The sequence below is a fragment of the Lagenorhynchus albirostris genome, chromosome 14 (assembly GCF_949774975.1).
Source record: "Lagenorhynchus albirostris chromosome 14, mLagAlb1.1, whole genome shotgun sequence".
Classification (NCBI taxonomy): Eukaryota; Metazoa; Chordata; class Mammalia; order Artiodactyla; family Delphinidae; genus Lagenorhynchus; species Lagenorhynchus albirostris.
In genome coordinates this window covers 82,818,605-82,836,443 of record NC_083108.1, presented here as the reverse complement: position 1 = coordinate 82,836,443, position 17,839 = coordinate 82,818,605, and the positions used below count along the sequence as shown (strand labels likewise).

The window sequence follows — 17,839 nt, the reverse complement described above, 5'->3', positions numbered from 1 at the left end:
GGGGACATTCTTGGAAAACTAGAGTCCTTGGAAAAGCAGTAATTGTATGTTTGCTCAGGAATGCCCTGTAGGAACCCAACAACCATGCCCAGAAAGTCTGCACCTCCTAGGTAGTCAGAGAGGTGGGGCTGGTGAGCAAGGAAACTGGTGGTGGGGGGGGGGCCCTGAGGGGTCCAGGGTGCAGGGGAGGGGTGCTGACAGCATCTGCTTCATGTGCTGAAGACTGACCAGGTGGGGTGGGCATTCTGCACAGCTTAGCATATTGAGTCCTTCCAACACCCCTGTGATGGGGGCCCTGAATCACCCTTTCCATATGAGGCACAGAGAGGGTAAGCAGCTTGCCCAAAGACACACAGCCGCAGGCACTCAGTACTCAGAGGCGTAATAGGTAGTGGTGCATGTACACACTGCTGTATTTAAAATAGATAACCCACAGGGACCTACTGTATAGCACAGGGAACCCTGTTCAATACTCTGTAATAACCTAATTGGGAAAAGAATTTGAAAAAGAACAGATACATGTGTATGTGTAACTGAATCACTTTGTTGTACACCTGAAACTAACACAACATTGTTAATCAACTCTACTCCAGTATAAAATAAAAAGTTAAAGAGAATAGGTAGTGGCGTTTCCTGTGCAGTCGTTCCTGTATGCAGGGCGCCACTCAGCTCTTTGAGATGATTTTATTTCACCCTCAGAGTCCCTTTGGCCATCCCTGTCTCACAGGACAGTGGCACAGCTGTAGAGAAGGCAGGATTGGAACCCAGGTTCTGTGGGGGCCCCTCCTCAGAGCAGGTGCTATTTTCCAGGGATCTGGCTCAGACCTGGGAAAGGGCCCACTTCCCAGTCTGCCTCCGAGCCTGGAGATGCCCGAACTCTTTAGGAAGGCTGGGAGTCGGTTTCTCAGCGCAGCTCTGAAGCTGGAAGGCAGGAGGGGCTGCCTCCTACCCCCCCAGTCGTGGATTTACATGACAATGAGCGCTTTGTGCCTGGCTCCTGCCTCCTTCCCAGGCTAATAACATAATTCCAGGCCTGTGACGTCATAATGGCCCTTTCTGTGCTGAGGTGGGAGGCTGGGTGGGCAGCTGTGTGAGCGTCACCAGGGGCGGTGATTATCGGGGCAGAGGCTCTCGCCTTCCAGGACCCCCTTTCATCCTTCAGGAGGTGGGATTTGCTCCCATTTGACTCAGGAGCAAACTGAGACTCTGGGGTTTGTGTCCTTCCCCGCCCCCTGCCCCCCAACAGTGCGGAACCACTTCTTGGCCTGTGAGGCGGGAGTGAGTCATCAGCGGTGGGCCCTCTCCTGGAGGCGTGGGCGTGAGAGCGTTTTGCTTCCTCTAAACGGGAGGGAGGCCCTTGTGCCCTGCTCAGAGAAAACGGGTTCAAACCCTGGGCATGTGGCCTACCTCTCTGCGCCTCAGTGTTCTCATCTTAATGCGGACTGTGCTGGGCCTTGGCTGTCAGGCTGAACAGGGAGTGAGCTCTCAGTAGGCGGGCAATCAGAGAAAAGCTGAGGCCAGTGTAGTGGGGTGAACGGAGGCCCCCCCAAACACATGTGCACCTGGTAATACCCAGCCCATCTAAATGTGACCTGCTTTGGAAAAAGGGTCTTTGCAGATGTGTCTTGAGATGAGGTGATCCTGGGTTACCTGGGTGAGCCCTAAATTCAGTGACCAGTGTCCTTATGAGAGACAGAAAGAGGAAGAAGACACACAGAGGGTGGTCGTGTGACGATGGGTAGAAACTGGAGGGATGCGGCCACAAGCCAAGGGATGCCTGGAGCCACCAGGAGCTGGAAGAGGCCAGGAAGAATCCTTCCCCAGAGGCTTCGGAGGGTGTGGCTCTACAGACAGCTTGATCTCGGACTTCTGGCCTCCAGAGCAGTTAGAGAATAAATTTCAGTGGTTTTAAGCCACCCGGATTGTGATTATTTGTTTGCAGTGGATCTAGGGAAACTCATACCGCTGCCGGTGATCCCCAGTCTTTGGAGGTTGGGAGAGCTCTCCCTGGGAGGGGTTTGCGTGGTGCCTTTCCCCACCCAAGCCTGAGGGCCCAGGACAAAGTGAGGTGGTTGGGTGCCCAGCGGTGTGGGGAGCCCCATCTGAGGAGCCTGGAGCCAGCCTCCCACAAATTCCAGAACCGCCCACTGCCTGCTGCTACCTCTCCCGCCCCTAACGAGGAGGCCCAGGACCTGGAGGCTCCCTGGTTCCACGCTGGACCTTCCCCAAGCCCAGAATGCCCATTCCCCACATGCCTGGCAGCTCACCTAGTACCCAGATTGCAGCCATTCCCCAGCAAGCTGCCTCATTTGCCAGGTGCCCTTGAGAAATGGGTACACCAAGGCTCAGCGAGGGCGGGCTACCTGGAGAAGGCCACACGTCCCCTCGGTGGTGGTGACGGCCTTCAGAGTCCCAGTCATGGCTAATGGATGGGCTGGCATTGCAGCTCCCAGGAGGGAGGGATCAGAGTCCTGGGCCACCTTGAAAATGGAGCAGGCGGTGTAGATGGCATCAGTTTCTGGGACACGTTGGCCCCGTGTAGCTGACACCCTGAAATCTGGCTTTACGTAGATCCTGTCTTGGCCTCGGTTTCTCTGTTTACACAGTGGTCTTTGAGCTTCAGCCCAGAGCCTGGAATTTTGCTCTTAGAGTGTTTGTAGATATAACAAGCATTTATTGAGCGCTTGCTGTGTGCAGCACGCTGGGACTCAGCGATGGACAAAACAGATGCGGTTCCTGCTTTCATGGACCTTGTATTTGGGCTTGTGGGGGGATGGGAAATAAGGCAGCAGGACTCTGGCAACAAGGATTCCAGGTCCTGATAAGGGCCGGGGGCTGGGGTGGAGGCAAGGATGCTGTCTGCCTTCCCCTTCTGAGGCCTGGGGTCGGTGGTTTGCGGCAAGCTTTGGGTGCTGGCTGGTTAGACATGGAGATGGCCGCGGCCCATCTGCGGTGATCCGTGGTCACCTCCAGCTGGCAAAACTTGACCTGGACCCGTGAGCAGTGATGTTGGGTGTGCCACCTGGAGCCTGGTAGGGTAGATGGGTCTCCCCCAGCCTGAGCAGGGTGGCAGGGGTACAGAGGTGATGGGGTCCCATCACACATTGGATAAGAGGTGGATGCTGGAGAGCTTACCTGGGGTTGCATCCAGGCTGTGCCACTTGCTTGCTGTGTGACCTCAGACAAGTTACTTAGCCTCTCTGTGCCTCAGTCTTGCCTCTCAGGGCTGTTGGGATGATCAGATGAACCGATGCCAGCGAGCGGCGTGTTAGGGATTGGCTGTGATCGTGAGCGCGAGGTGCTCACCTTGGATCTGCTGTAGTGACTGCTGAGAACCTGGGAGCTAGAAGTCGTGTTTGTTCATCTTTCCCTGGCCGCGTTCCTATCTGTGGGACATTGGACAGGCTTCTTCGCTCCCAGACCCTCAGGCTCTCTGTCTTTGAAATGGGAGCCAGCGCAAGTCTGTGGCCGCCTGGAGGCCGGGAGGAAAGGGATGGTGGAAGTTAGCATTTATGGGGTTGAGGGGGGTGGGGTCAGGATCTCCACCTGCTGGTTCAAGCCTTGGCCACCTTCCAGGCCAGGAGCAGCTGCCCGTTTTACAGCCCAGGGAACTGAGGCCCCAGCGGGAATGGGACCCATGGCACGCCTGTAGGTGGGTGCAGCCCGCATGGCCTCCTGGCTGCAGACAATGCCTGCCTTCTGACCTGGCAGGGACTGCTGGGACCTGCTCAAGCGGCTTCTGTTTATCAGCACGTTCAGTTCAGGAGAGCAGATGTTCAGAGAGAGAGAGAGAGAGCGCGCGGGAGAGAGAGGGAGACAAGTGCACTCGGGATGTTACTCCAGAAACTGAGGCTGGAGGCTAAATTTACTGCGCAGGGCAGTGTGGGTGGGGTGTGCCTGTGGCTGAGGAGTGACCCAGATCTGAGTCAGCCAGGAGGGGCACCTTTATCTGCAAAGCCACTGTCTGCTGTATCCCCCTTAGAGCCACTGACGGCTCAGGACTGGGCTGGGAGACGCCACTTCTTCTGGGTGAGAGACAGGGCAGGCGTGTCCCAGCCTCCTTCCTCCTACGTGGAGTCTGGCCCGGGCTCCATCTCATTTCTCCTTGCCTCCTTCTGGCTGGCTTTAGACCTCTCCCTACCTGTACAGGTGAGGAGACCAGAGGGCGGAGGAGATCTGATTCTGGGGAGAGATTTCCTGGGGCTTAGAAGCTGGGCTTTCGGGCGTTGCTATCGTAGGTCACTTGGTTGCAATTGTCAGACTCCCTGCTTCTCCTGTATTTAACACAAAAGGCTCAGGTAAGCTTCAGGCAAGGTTGGATCTAGGGGCTCAGGTGACGAGGTGCTTTTCCTTGTCCAGTCCCTGGTAGCACAGCCTCATCCCAGCTCAGCGGCCCCAGTGGAAGGTAAGCCTGTCGTTCCCCGTATTCCAGCAAGTCTTGGGAATGAACTTTTATCAGCTCAGCTTGAGAGTTAAGCCCCTCCCAAATCAATCACTGCAGCTGGTGCTGATTGGCCAGACCTGGGAGGCGGGGTCAGCCTCCCCCAAGGCCAGGAGTGAGGGCTGCAGGAGGGTTGGTGGCCCAAGGACAATGGGGTATGGTTTGCCATGGACAGCTCCATGTGTGGGAGATGAGCCAGCCCCCCTTTCACAGCCAGTGTGTGTCCTGTTGGGGTTAGGGTGGTGTCGCTGATGGGTAAGTGGCCCAGCCCCTCTCATTCCCTGTTGTCATTAGGGGCCTCCCGGGCCCCGCCTCCAGCCTTTGCCCAGGTCGGACACTTGCCATCCCCCCTCCCTGAAGCTCCCCGGGCTTTGCTGGACCCTCTCTTGTGGCTCCCAGCTGACCACATGTCAGAAGCCACAGGTCACATCCTGGCAGTGCGAGGGCTGGATTTGGATGTCAGACGGATTTATTGCATTGGGTTTATAGTCAGTGTTTTTTTTTTTTTTTTTTTTTTTTTTTTGATGTGGACCATTTTTAAAGTCTTTCTGGAATTTGTTACAGTATCGCTTCTGTTTTACGTTTTTGTTCTTTGGCTGCACGGCAGGCGGGACCTTAGCTCCCCGACCAGGGATCGACCCCACACCCCCTGCATTGGAAGGCGAAGTCTTAACCACTGGACTGCCAGGGAAGTCCCCGAGTCAGTGTTTTTTTAAATAAAAATTGCAAATTGAGGGATGTCTGAAAATCAGGCTTTCTTCTCCTGAAAGAACTGGAAGCTGTGATCCCCTGGGCCACCCCCTTCCTGTGCCCTTTCACACACACACACACACACACACACACACACACACACACACACACACACACACACACACACACAGCCCCACCTGCCCCTCCTTGTCACGGCCCCAGCCTGGCCTGAGGGTATTGCAGGCCAGGCTGGTGGATGTGCACAGCCCTCCTTTCTCTTTCCGCCTCCCTACTTCCGGCCTGGGACCCTCCGCCCTGGAGCCTTTTTGCTTCTCCTCCCTCCCTGGGGCGCTCTTGCCGCTCCTGGGCAGGGAAGCCGTTCGCTCTCTGGAACTCCTGGCTGCAGGGCTGGAAGACCTTTTGAATTCCTGATCACTCCTCCGTCATCAGAGACTCAGCAACGAATGCCCTCGAGCTAATTCAGTGGCCTGGTTGCGTCCACATTTGGACAGAGCTGATCAAAGTGGATCCTTTCTCCCTCGGCCTGGGCGTCTGGGTGGCAGCAGGGGCCTCCCAGCCAGGCCTGTGGGAGGTGGGCCTACAGGGGTCCAGACTGGTAGTTTGCTGGGGGTCCGGGATGGGGGGGGGCGGGATGCATGGGAGGACGGTAGGTGAGTGGGTGGGCTCCCGGCCTAGAGCAGCTATTCTTAGCAGCAGAAACATTTGTCCTTGTTCACATGTGGCGGAGGACGTCCCCCAGAGATCTGCCCTTAAATATTAGGGATGACCCCATAAATTCTTCGGAAAGCCGTCCTTGAGGGCTTGTGTGTGTGGAGGAGGCGTTTCCGGCAGCTGCACAGCTGTGGGCACGTCTGCCAGATGTTGGTGCAGGGGAGTTGGTGGGAACCCAGGGGCTGCCGCCCTCACCCTCGGGGTCTCTGCACTGGCTGTGAGCCATGGGGTGGAGACTGCAGTCCAGCGGGCATTGAGAGAGCTGCTTTGGGCCTGGCCTCAGGTTTCAGGGTCCAGGGGCCCATCTCAAGGGGCAGAGAGTTTCTGGTCAGCCCTTCCCTGGGTCCAGGCCATATGGTTGGAGGCGGCTGGTCAGTGGAGACTTCTGAGGGACCAGCGCTGTGAGACGCTGGTCTGCGGGCCCAGTTGTGCCCCGTGGCCATTGGGTGCTGAGGTGAGATGGGCTGAGACCGCCCTTTGACTGTGGTCCCTCTCGACCCTTGGCTGTGAGGGGCTGCTGAGTGCTAGGCAGCGCCCTTGGCCACACTGTCTTTTTTCATGGGGGCTGCTCTGACAGTGGGAACCACCACAGAGCAGCTGGGTGCTCTTAGCTAGCAGTCAGGGAGTCCTCCCTGGAGGAGGTGTGTGTGTGTGTGTTCAAAATTTAAAGAAAAAAATTTTAAACTGTGGCACCACACACATAACAGAAAGCTGACCATCTCGACCATTTTTAAACGTACGGTCCAGTAGAGTTCGGTACGTTCACACTGCTGTGCAACCATCCTCGCCAGAACTTTTTTTTATCTTGCAGAGCAGGAGCTCTGTGCCCATTAAACACGAGCTCCCCCGTGCCTCCCCCAGGCCCTGGCACCCACCCTTTTACCTTCTGTGATTCTGACTCCTCTGGGCACCTCATCTGGGTGGAATCTACAGTGTTTGCCCTTTTACCTTCTGTCACTCTGACTCCTCTGGGCACCTCATCTGGGCGGAATCTACAGTGTTTGCCCTTTTGTGTCTGGCTTATTTCACTTAGCAGAATGTCAAGCGCTGGGTTCTGTGGCCTCTTTTCTCTTCAGTTGTTGGTTCAGTCCGACCCAGGCAGCCAAGTGGACGGACCCAGGACCCCAGCCCCTCATCCTTTAGAATCCCAGGGTCCTCCTGGGGACCCCCTTCATAGGCGCACCCCACATCCCAGCCTCAGGGCAGGGGGTTAATCGGTTTGCCCAGGTCACACAGCCGCCGCCCAGACACCAGCCTCTTTTCTGTGTCCCGTCCCCCCCTCCACCGCTTCCCTCTGCAGAGAAAATTGCCGTTTGGAAGGCCAGATGGAGGAGCCGGGTCTAATGGAAACCACGTCCCTCCCAGGGTGCCCAGAACTTAATGAGGAAGAGCCTGGAAAGATCCGGCGTAATGTTTGTGAAATACCCCAGAGGGAGGTCGTGTCGCAAGGCAAGGGTTCTCGTGCGGAACCCTGTGACCTGGTGTGCCAGGAGGTTTGTCAGGGCTGTGGTTTCTCTCTCAACCTCTCTCTCTCTTCCTTTTAAAATTAAAAGGGGAAAAAAGAAAAAGAGTCACAGAGGAAGTGATTTTGAGCAGCTCTTGCCCTGGCAGGGAAGCTGGGCCGGGAGGCTGAGCTGGCCGCAGCCCAGCGGACACAAACGTACCAATTAAATTGGAAACAGAAACGGGCCTCCTTGACAGCTCCAACCAGCGCCGCATCCCTGCTTGCTTTGGGAGGGGGCCTGGGCTGGCGGTTTAGGGGATCAGCATGACGCCTGGCAGCTTTCTGGCTGTGTGACCTTGGGCAAGTGAGTTCACCTCTCTGAGCCTGGGTTTCCTGATCTGTTGAATGGGGATAATCATGTTTGGTGACGGAAATCAGATTCTTCCGGTGAGTGGGAGCCTGTGGATGAGGTAGAACCTGCCGGTAGCAAGGGGCGGGTATGAGGGACCTGGGAGGGTTTCTCGAAGCAGAATCAGTGGCAGGGGGTGGGCGGAGGTTCTCCCAGTGGCTGGGGATCTTTTTTCAGGGAGGTAAGAGGTGGGGCAGGTGCTGGGGGCATGTTTTTCCCTGGAAGGTTTTTTGTTTTCTTTTTCCTTCTTCTTCTTTTTTTTTTTTTTTTGGCCGAGCTGCGCAGCTTGCAGGATCTTCGTTCCCCAACCAGGGATCGAACCCGTACCCCCTGCAGTGGGAGCGCAGAGTCCTAACTACTGGACCGCCAGGGAAGCCCCTTCCCCGGAAGGTTTCTGTCGCGGGACCCGGCTGTCCTGGTGCAGTTGGAGCCCGTCCCCCCTGCATGGCCCCTGGGCTCAGTGCAGGCCACTGTGCCCACCTCCTCAGGCGCCTGGACCACGCGGGCCAAGCGATCCAGCTGAGGAGGGTGGAGTCTGGCCATTGCAGCACCAGCCTGCTGACCCTCTCTGGGCCTCAGCTTCCCATCTGTAACAAGAGGGCAATGAGTGAGACGTTGTGTAGACAAGGTCTCAGGGCTGAGAAGAGCAGCACCCCCTTCTCCTTGTTTCCAGACTGCGAGGGCCTGCTCACCCCGGGAAGCACCCTCTGCTTCTTCTGTTTTCAGGTGTGGGTGTCCCTGGTCTCACCTCCTCATTAGGGACTCACTCTACCGTTTGGTCGGCTCACCTCCCGCAGCCTCAGTTGGCTCGTCTGCAAAGTGGGGATAGTCAAGGTCACTACCTCTGCCAGTGACATCATCACTGCCGTGGCTGCTTACCTTGCCTGTCTCCCTCCCTCGTCCCAGTTTTTGGAGCAGCGCAGGGTAGTAACAGGCACAGCTCTTGTTCTGGGGACTCATTTATGGGTGTTGAACTTCCCGTAGATCTTTTCCCAATGAATCCTCTTTCCACTGGCCCTTGGAAGAGAGTTTTACAGATGGGACAATAAAGCCCAGAGAAGTCGGGACTGTGCCCAAGGTCACACAGCTACGTCGTGGCAGAGTTGGGATTTGAACCCATTTGGTCACTTTCCACACGTAGCAACGCGCGGGCAGGAGGTGGCTTGGTGGAGGGGGTACATGTCTAGGGTTAGGGCAGCCTGCTGGAGGGCACCACCTTTCCTTAGTGACTGAGGGGCTGTGACAGCTCACAGCCTCCAGGGCTCCTACTATGCATGTGATACCCGGTGGGGCTGAAACTGCAGGTCAGGAGCTCAGTCTGGGGGCGGGGAGACAGCGGGTAAACAGACGGTGGTGGTGCATGGCGTTGGGCCCAGGGGAGCGGCGGGAAGAGAGAAGCTTGCAGGAGCCCAGGCTGGCAAGTTGGAGTTGGGGTCGGGTTCTCGGGAAGTGATGGTGGAGGTGATAGCTCCAGCCAGCCAGCCAGGCCGGACGGAGAAGGGGAACTGAGCCCTTGGCCTTTGAGTACCGTTGGCCTGGCTGGGGATAGAAACGAACATAGCTGACCAGGAGAGGGTGTGTCCATCCCATGTGGGTAGCTCCTGCCCGCCTCCAGCCGGTCGTGCCCCTAAGTGATTTTGTTGTAGGAAAAAACACACACGATTTACCATTGGAACCATATTGAAGTGTACGGTTCGTGGGCATTGAGTAGAGTGAGTGGTGTGTCACCATCACCGCTATCTCGTGCTGCAACATGTTCATCCCCTCAAGGGGAACCTAATAACCATGAATAGTCGCTCCCCTTCCTCCCCTCCCCCAGCCCCTGGCAGCCACCAGCCCGCATCTGACTCAACGGATCTGCGTCTTCTGGACATTGCACATAGATGGCATCATTCAGCGTGTGGCTTGGCATGGTGTTTCCATGGTTTTTATGCCCCTTTTCATGGCTAAATACTATTCCAGTGAATGGATGGGCCGCGTTCTGTTTATCTGCTCGTCAGTTGATGGACATGTGGGCTGTCTCTATGGATACGTTTTGGCTGTTGCGAATAGCACTGCTGTGAACATTCATGTGCGTTTTGTCTCGTCACCTGTTTTCGTTTCTGGGGCTGGATGTCTGGGAGTGGAATTGCCGGGTCCTATGGCGTCTCTGTGTTTAGCTTACTGAGGCGCTGCCAGACTGGTTTCCGCAGAGATTGCACCATTTTACGTCCCCACTGGCAATACGCGAGAGTCCCTGGTTTTCAGAGAAGCCAGACGTTGGGGTTTTTCTGTGAAATCCTCTTCATAGCGCCTCGTGCTGAGCTGGTCGCTGGGGCCTGGCTGAGCTGGGTGGGGAGGGGGAAGCAGGTCCCTGGAAGACTGCCCGGCGGGAGCAGATCCGGGGTCTGGGCCACAGTCTGGGCCCACGGGAAGCTGTTGTTCTGGCTGTTGCTTGGCGCATGCGTGTGGCGTGATGGCTCGTGTTACCCGGGGCTGTAGATCCCTTGGCCACAGGGGAGATGTTTCTGAGGCTGGAGTGGGCTGGCTTTTCTTTTCTCCTTTTCCCCAGGAGGGAGGGGTGCTGGCTATGGCTTGAGGAGGAGAAGTGGTGCCCCGGGGAGGGTGGGCCTTGAGTCCCTCCCTTTGCGCTTCTGGAGTTCGGGACCAGAGGCAGTTTTCCCCAGGGATTCTGTGCCCAGCAGCCTGGGGCTTGGGGAGCACTTGTGTGGGCTTGGGCCATGGGGAGGACGGTGCTTATGTGTGTCCCCCATGGTGGCTTGCAGGGAGCCTGACGTGGAGGGATATTAGTGGAATAAAGACACGCTTGGCTCTGGGGGTTGGTTAAAAAAGTAAGACCAGAAAACCCCTGGAAAATGGAACAGTTAAACTGATATGCATTGGTTGATTAGCCCATCCATCCATCCATCCATCCATCCATCCATCCATCCATCCATCCATCCATCCATCTATCCATCCGTCCGTCCGTCCGTCCTCCCTCTCCCTTCCCTTTATCTCTCCTTTATCCATCCATCTATCATTCATCTTAGCATCAATCCTTCATCTGTCCATCCATTCTCCCTTCATCCGTCCATCCATCCATTTCCCGGTGAGCACCTGGCTGGGCGCTTTCCCTGTTGGGACAGACCTGTCACTGGATGTCAGCTCTGACTGGCAAGCCTTTTTGTCTGACTGGTTCGCTGCTGTAGCTGCAGTGTTTGGAACAGTGCCTGTGCATTGTAGATACCCAAATAATTTCCTGATTGGCCAGGATGTGAGGAGACCCCATTGGCATGGGTTTGTTTAGCTTGGTCCCAGCTTGCGGGGGGCAGGTGGCACCTCTGTGGGCAGCAGCCTGAGTTGGCTCTGAGTATGGTGACCCTCAGCTACTCCAGGCCACCGCCCCTCGGGCAGGGCCAAGGACAGGCTGTGATTGGGGTCCTGGCTCCTCCTTAGGGAGCCCAGTGACCTCTTTGCCAGGTAAGGGGCAAGGAAGCTGGTCTTCCTCCTTTAACAGAGTTAGGATTACAGGTGGGTCAGCCCTTTTATGCACAGAGGCCTGCACCCGTGGCTCCTTGACAGGGGGCGCAGCTGAAGTTTCCTTGAGTGCAGAGATGCCAGGGGCAGGTTTGATATAGGAGACCCTTCACATCACCCCTGCCCAGAGGTGTGGCATCCTTCCCATCTCACTTGGAGTGAAAGCCCCATGTGACCTCCGCTCTCACCATTCAGGTCCCCCTGCTGTTCCTCTCCCACCTCAGGGCCTTTGCACTTGCTGTTCCCTCTGCCTGGAACACCCTTCCAAGACATCTGCTGGTTCCCTCTCTCCCCTCCTCCACAACTTTGCTTAAAGATGCCTTCCGGTGAGGCTGTCCCGGACCACCCACTTTAAAACTGCACCTCACCCCCCATCCCCTGCCTACCCACCTCACGCTTCTGTTTTTCTCCATAGCACAGATACTGTCCACCACCCTGTAATTACTCCCGTCTCACCCAGTGGAATGTCAGCTCCGCGAGGGCGGGGAGTCTGGGTCTGTTATTCTCTGCTGCGTCCCGGCACCTGTCCCACAGGAGGCGCCTATGAAGTGTGGTTGGCAGCGGGCAGCAGCCAGGGCAGGGGGCAGGAGCTTTGCCTTTGCCCCCGTCCGTGTGGGCCATACAGGCTCCGTGAGCCAGGCCGGGTGAGGCTCACCCGTGCCACTTCCCATCTTCATCTTGTGACTTAGTTCAGAGCTGGGCTCCCGGGCGTCTCTTCTGTGCCGTGAGCCCCTGCAGAAGGTGGCCATCAAATGCTTGGCCGGTCCCCGATTTTTACAGCATGCCAGAAGCTAGAAACACAAGGTGGGAGCAGTTAGCTTCATCCTAGCTGGTGTCTCCGTAGCAGCTTAACCTCACACCCCAGCACTGCTTCTGTCCTCAAGTCCTGCCCCATCCGCCCTCCACTGCCCCAGGGCTGGCTTCCGGGTCTCCATTCTCCTCGGGCCAAGCCGCCTGGCACCTTTTTGTTTAGTAGATAATTATTGGGTGCCTACTTTGTGCCAGGCTCTGGGATATAGCGGTGGACAAAGCAAATATTTATTGAGCACCTATTGTATTGGGTTAAATGACGTCCTCCCCAAATTCACGTCCACCCGGAACCCATGAGCGTGATTTGATTGGGAGAGAGGGTCTCTTGCAGATGTAATTAGTTAAGATGAGGTCACACTGGAGAGGGTGGGCCTTAAATATAATTGGAGTCCTTATAAGAAGGGCAAGCATAGGCACATGGGGAAAAAGGCCACGTGAAGATGGGCAGAGATTGGAGCAATGGGGCCTCAAGGAAACCTGGAGCCGCCAGGAGCTGGAAGGGACAAGGAAGGACCCTCCCCTGGAGCCTCTGGAGGGAGTGTGGCCCTGCTGACCCCTGGAGTTTGGACTCCTGGCCTCCAGGTCAGTGGGAGGATCCACTTCCATTGTCTTTAGCCGTCCACTTTGTGGCGTTTTGTCATGGCAGCGCCAGGAAAATAACACACCTACTGTGTGCCAGGCACGCCCCTCACGGGGGTCCAGCAGCCAATTAAAACAAACATTTAGGGAGCAGCCGCTACACGTCAGACACTGAGGAGACCGGCAGGGCCCCTGCCCACAGGCTCCCAGCACACGTGTGTGTCCCTGGCCCGAGACAGGCTGGCTGGGGTGGGGTGTCGTAGACCGTGTCCCCTCTGTGGGCCTGGCGGCCACTCGAGCGCCGCGGGGGGTTCTGAGGAGCGCGCGGGTCAGCGCTGACGGCTGACCTTAAATTCTGAAGCTTCCCCACCTGCCACAAGTCCCAGCGTCGGTCCGGTCAGTTCCAAGAAAATGTCAGGCGTGTGCAGTGCAGACAGCTCCCCTTTCATCTTCCTGGGCTCAGGTCTGAAGGCTCCCAGGCACATTTCAGCTTCCGTTCCGGCCCCTTAGCAAACACCCCCTCCGCCTCCCCGTGCCCGCAGAGACATCCCAGCCCCAGTGGCTATAACCCCACCCTCCCCGATCTGAGCCTGGCTGCTCTGACTCGGAAAATCTGTGGAATGTGTCTTGGTGTGGCCTCCCTGGCCGTCTTGCCTGGGGCCCGAGAGGGATTGTCCGGGCAGGACGGAAACTGCCCCCCGGAAAGAGGCCTCTGCCCAGCAGGGTCAGGGGATGCAGGTGTGGCGGGCTCCAGCCTCACCTCGTGTTACTGGCGCTCACCTCCGCCTGACAGTTTTGTTCGTTGAGCACCTGCTGTGTGCCCGGCGCTATGTTAGGCCCTGCAAGGCAGACACAGAAGCACAGGCAGTGAGCTTTCTCCGTGGATGGAACACGGGCTTGGCAGGCTTGTGGGGTGCTGCCGAATCAGACCCACAGCCTGTGGGGCTCTCCCAGGGCGGCTGCGTGGCCCTGGCCGTGTGCACGGGTGCTCCCAGCATGGGCTGGGCCTGCAGTGTGCAGCCCTCCTCCAGCCGGCTCTGTGGGCCCGTGGTTTTTGGTTTGGATATGCGAGGCCTGGTGGGGCTTGCGGTGTCGCCGTCCTGTGGGACTCGGCAGCATCGCATGCCACCTGGCAAAGCCAGTCCTTCACCTCGCCAGAGCGCTCTCTCTTCCCCGCGGAGCCCTGACTTGGCTGAGTTTGCCTTACTGAGCACCTGCTGTTTACCAGGCACCCTTCACAGGTGTGCTGTCCTCCTGGGTCCGTGGGGCAGGGACACGCATGTTCCCTGTCTACAGTGGAGGAAACTGAGGACAGAGCCCCGAGGCACCTTGCCTGAGGGGGGAATGACAGGCCCCTGTCCCTGGGGGGCTGCTCGGCCTCCCTCACCCCCAGAGCAAGATGTGTCTTTGGCTGGCAGGCTCCTTCTCGACTTGCACGCCGTCTGCTGCTGCTTCTCTGTTCCTGCTGTCCCGATCCCACCGGTGTCATCTCGTGCAGGGACACTTGCGAGAGCCCCCAGGCCTCTGGGTTACACACTCGCTCTTCACGGCGCCTGCTTGTCAAACACCCCGATCCTTTCCTCTCTCCCTCCACCACCTTCCGTGGCTCCCCATTGCCCTTTGAACAAAATCCATCCTTTCCATGGTTCGTGGGCCTTGAATGACTTGATGAATTTCTCAAGCACGAGATGCCTGGTCTCATCTCCGGGGTCTTGCTCAGGTGGTGGCCTCTGCCTGGAGCCCCCTCCACTTCCCCCTCCCCCGGCTGTGTCTTGTTCACGCTCCAGAAAGTTCTCTCTGCCACCCCCTCGCCCTCCCCAAGGCTTCCAGAGCCCCCAGCCTACTCTCAGAAGTCACTATTTGCTGCTTGTCTGCACTCCGCCGGGGCACCGAGACCCTCTGTGGCCTGGACCCTGCCTCGTTCACTAGCCTGGATCTCAGCTCACAGTGGGGACCCCAAAGGGTCTGGAGATCAACGGATGTCCACCACCCTCTCCTGACCCCAAAGCTCCCAGACCCTGCAGTGATATTGGGGCCCCTGTATCGCACTCCTGCTCTGACCTGGATCCAAGTCTCAGAACCCTTTTCAGCCAAGACCAGGTCCAGGAGCCCCAACGTTGCCCCATGGATTGCTCTCATCCTCTCCTACCCTTGTCTTTGATGAAGTAACGTCATATTTTTTCCTGGCATGCACCTCCAAATGTTGCTGATGAGGTCAAAGCTTAATCCCCACCCCTGCCCCGCCGTTCACAGTGTTACGCAAACACCACTTTTATCTAGTTTCGAAACATTTCCGTCATTGCATGGTAACCCCCATACCCATGAGTTGCTCCACACCCCTCCATCCCACCCCTCGCCCTTGGCAACCAGCAGTCTGCTTTCTGTCTCTGTGGATTTATCATTCTGGACATTTCCTATAAGTGGAATCATATGGTATCTGTCCTTTCGTGTCTGGCTTCTTTCACTTAGCATCGTGTGTGCAAGGTTCATCCACGTTGTGACATGTGTCAGTGCTTGGTTCTTTTTTATAGCTGAATCATATTCCGTTGTACAGATAGACCACGTTCTGTTTATTTCTCCACCCATTGGTTGATGGGCACTTGGGTTGTTTCCACCTTTGGCTATAGTGAATACTGCTGCTGTGAATACCTTGATTTGTTTCAGTCTCTGTTTTCCATTCTTTTGGGTATACGCCTAGGAGTGGAATTGCTGGGTCCTACCATAATTCTATGTTTAACATTTTTAGGAACTGTCGAACTATTTTCCTAAAAATAATTTTTTTTTCAAGTTGGCAAAAAATATGGCTAAGGTTGGGGGCGATAGAAATGGAGCTTATTAAAATAAGCTCGTGGTGAATGCAGGAGGTGCAAGACCCCCAGAGTCCCCTGGCTTCGGGGACAACCTGCACACGAGGATGCTGGGCCGTGGAGCTGGCGGAGTGATCCTCTGACAGGTGGGTGGTGGGGCATGAACCCCGAGCTCGGCGGTGGACACTCTGTGAACGTTGAGGTCGTGGGAAGCCAGGCCTTGGCACGAGGAGGGTGGGGAAGTGGCCGAGGATTCTCCAGGGCTGCTTTGAAAAGGTGTCACTTCCCTGGCGTCTGGAGCCCACATGCAGTGCACGCCGTGAGCATCTTTCCGGGGCTGCCGTCCCTCAGTCGGCCTTTCATTAGGCAAAGGAGGTTAGAAATCTCCTGGTAAATTAGACTTCTCACCGCCTCATGCAATGCGAAGTCACATAGCAACTTGGAAGTTGCGCGTGGTGCCCTTGGAAAGGCAAGCAGATTGGGCTTCTCTCTGCCCAGGTGCTGCTCTCTTCCTCTTGCAGAGAGCGGGCAACCGTTTAAAACCCAGAGAGAGGGCTTCCCTGGTGGCGCAGCGGTTGAGAGTCCGCCTGCCGATGCAGGGGACGCGGGTTTGTGCCCCGCTCCGGGAAGATCCCACATGCCGCGGAGCGGTGGGCCCGTGAGCCACGGCCGCTGAGCCTGTGTGTCCGGAGCCTGTGCTTTGCAACGGGAGAGGCCACAACAGTGAGAGGCCCGCGTATCGCAAACAAAAACAAAAAAAACCCCAAAAAACCCCAGAGAGAGGCCGGAATAGAACTGGCTTTGCTGCATCAGACCACCAGGGTCTGCTGGGCTTTGTGATGAGCTGGGACACAGGGAATTCTGGGACAGGGTCCAGCACTGGTGGCCACAACTGACCCCTCTCCCAAGGCCAGTCTCTTGTCTCTGGGCTGCCTGAGGGCTGCCGCGTTGCTCTTGGTGGGGACTGGGGGGGGGCAGCTCTGCCTCCCTTCCGTGTCCACAACATCACTGTGACCGGGCTGCAGCTACTGCAGTGACGGAACTAGTGACTGTAGTAACGGTAGCTCCCATTTGCTGAGCAGGACTGTTCCCACGTTCATAAGAATTACACAGTGCACCCTGTCGCGGTGTCTGGGAAAAGTCCACGTGGGCTTTTTTCCTGAGGTGGTCATAGGTGTGGCAGTTTGGGCTCTGGAATTCTTTGGCTTTGCAGTGTTGGAAGGATTGACAGCACCCGATGGAAAGGTTGCCTCCTTTGTGACTCCCTCCTTCTCTGGGTGAGTCAGAACTTTTGATGGCAAAGTGACAGAAAGCTGGGTTGGGCTGGCAAAGGCAAAACACACAGAAGGAGTGCCTTGGCTTCCCTAAATGAAGAAGCAGCTTTGATCTGCCTTCAGGCATGGCTGTATCAGGACCCAGCTGTGCTCTCTCTACCCTTCAGATCTGCCTTCCTGGGGGTATGGTCTCGGGTAGGTCCCTGCCAAGTGGTGGTCCCCGAGAGCTCCAGGCTTTCACCCTCCTGGCTTACAGCCCCAGTGGATAGTGCCTGTTTCTGGTTCCTTCTCAGAGTCTCAAGACTGACTTTCATTGGCTCAGATTGGGTCAGATGCCCATCCCTGAACCAGTCGCTGCCCCAGGGGCAGGAATCTGATTGGCCAGGCCCAGATCACATGATCACTCCTGGAGTCTGGGGAGGGAAGATGGTTGCTAAAAAAAAAAGTTGAGTCTACTGTAGCAGGAGATGGGGGTGGGAAGTGGGATGCAGTCCTGGCCCCCAGGTGGGAGGGAAGGGGGTCTTGTTCTTCCTTTGACCACCATGATCTCAATCTTCCCCCGCCAATATCCCTCCACATCAGGCCTCCAAAGGGCAGAGGTTTAGGGCATCCACGCCCTTGAAAGACAGTTGTCAGTGGAGGGCAGGGCGATGAGGGACGTTGTGATGAAAGTACAGGGAGCTGGGGGTACACATGAGATGCAACCCCAGCCCGAGAGGGTACGTCACATGGGGCATCCAGGTGCCGGGCCCCTGCGCCATCTTGGATTCTCCTTAGCTCCTGGGTGGTGGGTGTGGGTGGGGGGTTTGCACATGGCAGGGGCCTGATGGACACCCCTTTTCTGAGTGGCTGAGTGTGGAGGAGGCCTGAGACCTGCCCGGCTTTCAGCCTGGGCCTGGGCGGCGGAGCCAGTTATAACCTTGGGCAGGCTGCATGGAGCAGTGGCTGGCGGAGAAGGGAGAGAAGGGTCCTGGGGAGGTTGGGGCCCCCCCGGAGATTTCTGGGCAAAGACCCCTTCTGACCAGGGGCTCTCTTGCTCTCTTGACTTGAGTCCTTTCTTCTTCCTGGGCCTCAGTTTCCCCATCTGTAAAGCCAGTGGACTCCTTCCATCATGGACACATGAGTGCTTTCTTCCCT

The 17,839-nt window shown here is 56.9% G+C and overlaps 1 protein-coding gene across 26 annotated transcripts in view; it reads left to right on the top strand.

The window, feature by feature from the left end:
• The window catches only part of NCOR2 (nuclear receptor corepressor 2), a 223,385-nt gene that overhangs the window by 51,273 nt on the left and 154,273 nt on the right, over positions 1–17,839 (top strand). The window lies entirely within an intron of this gene.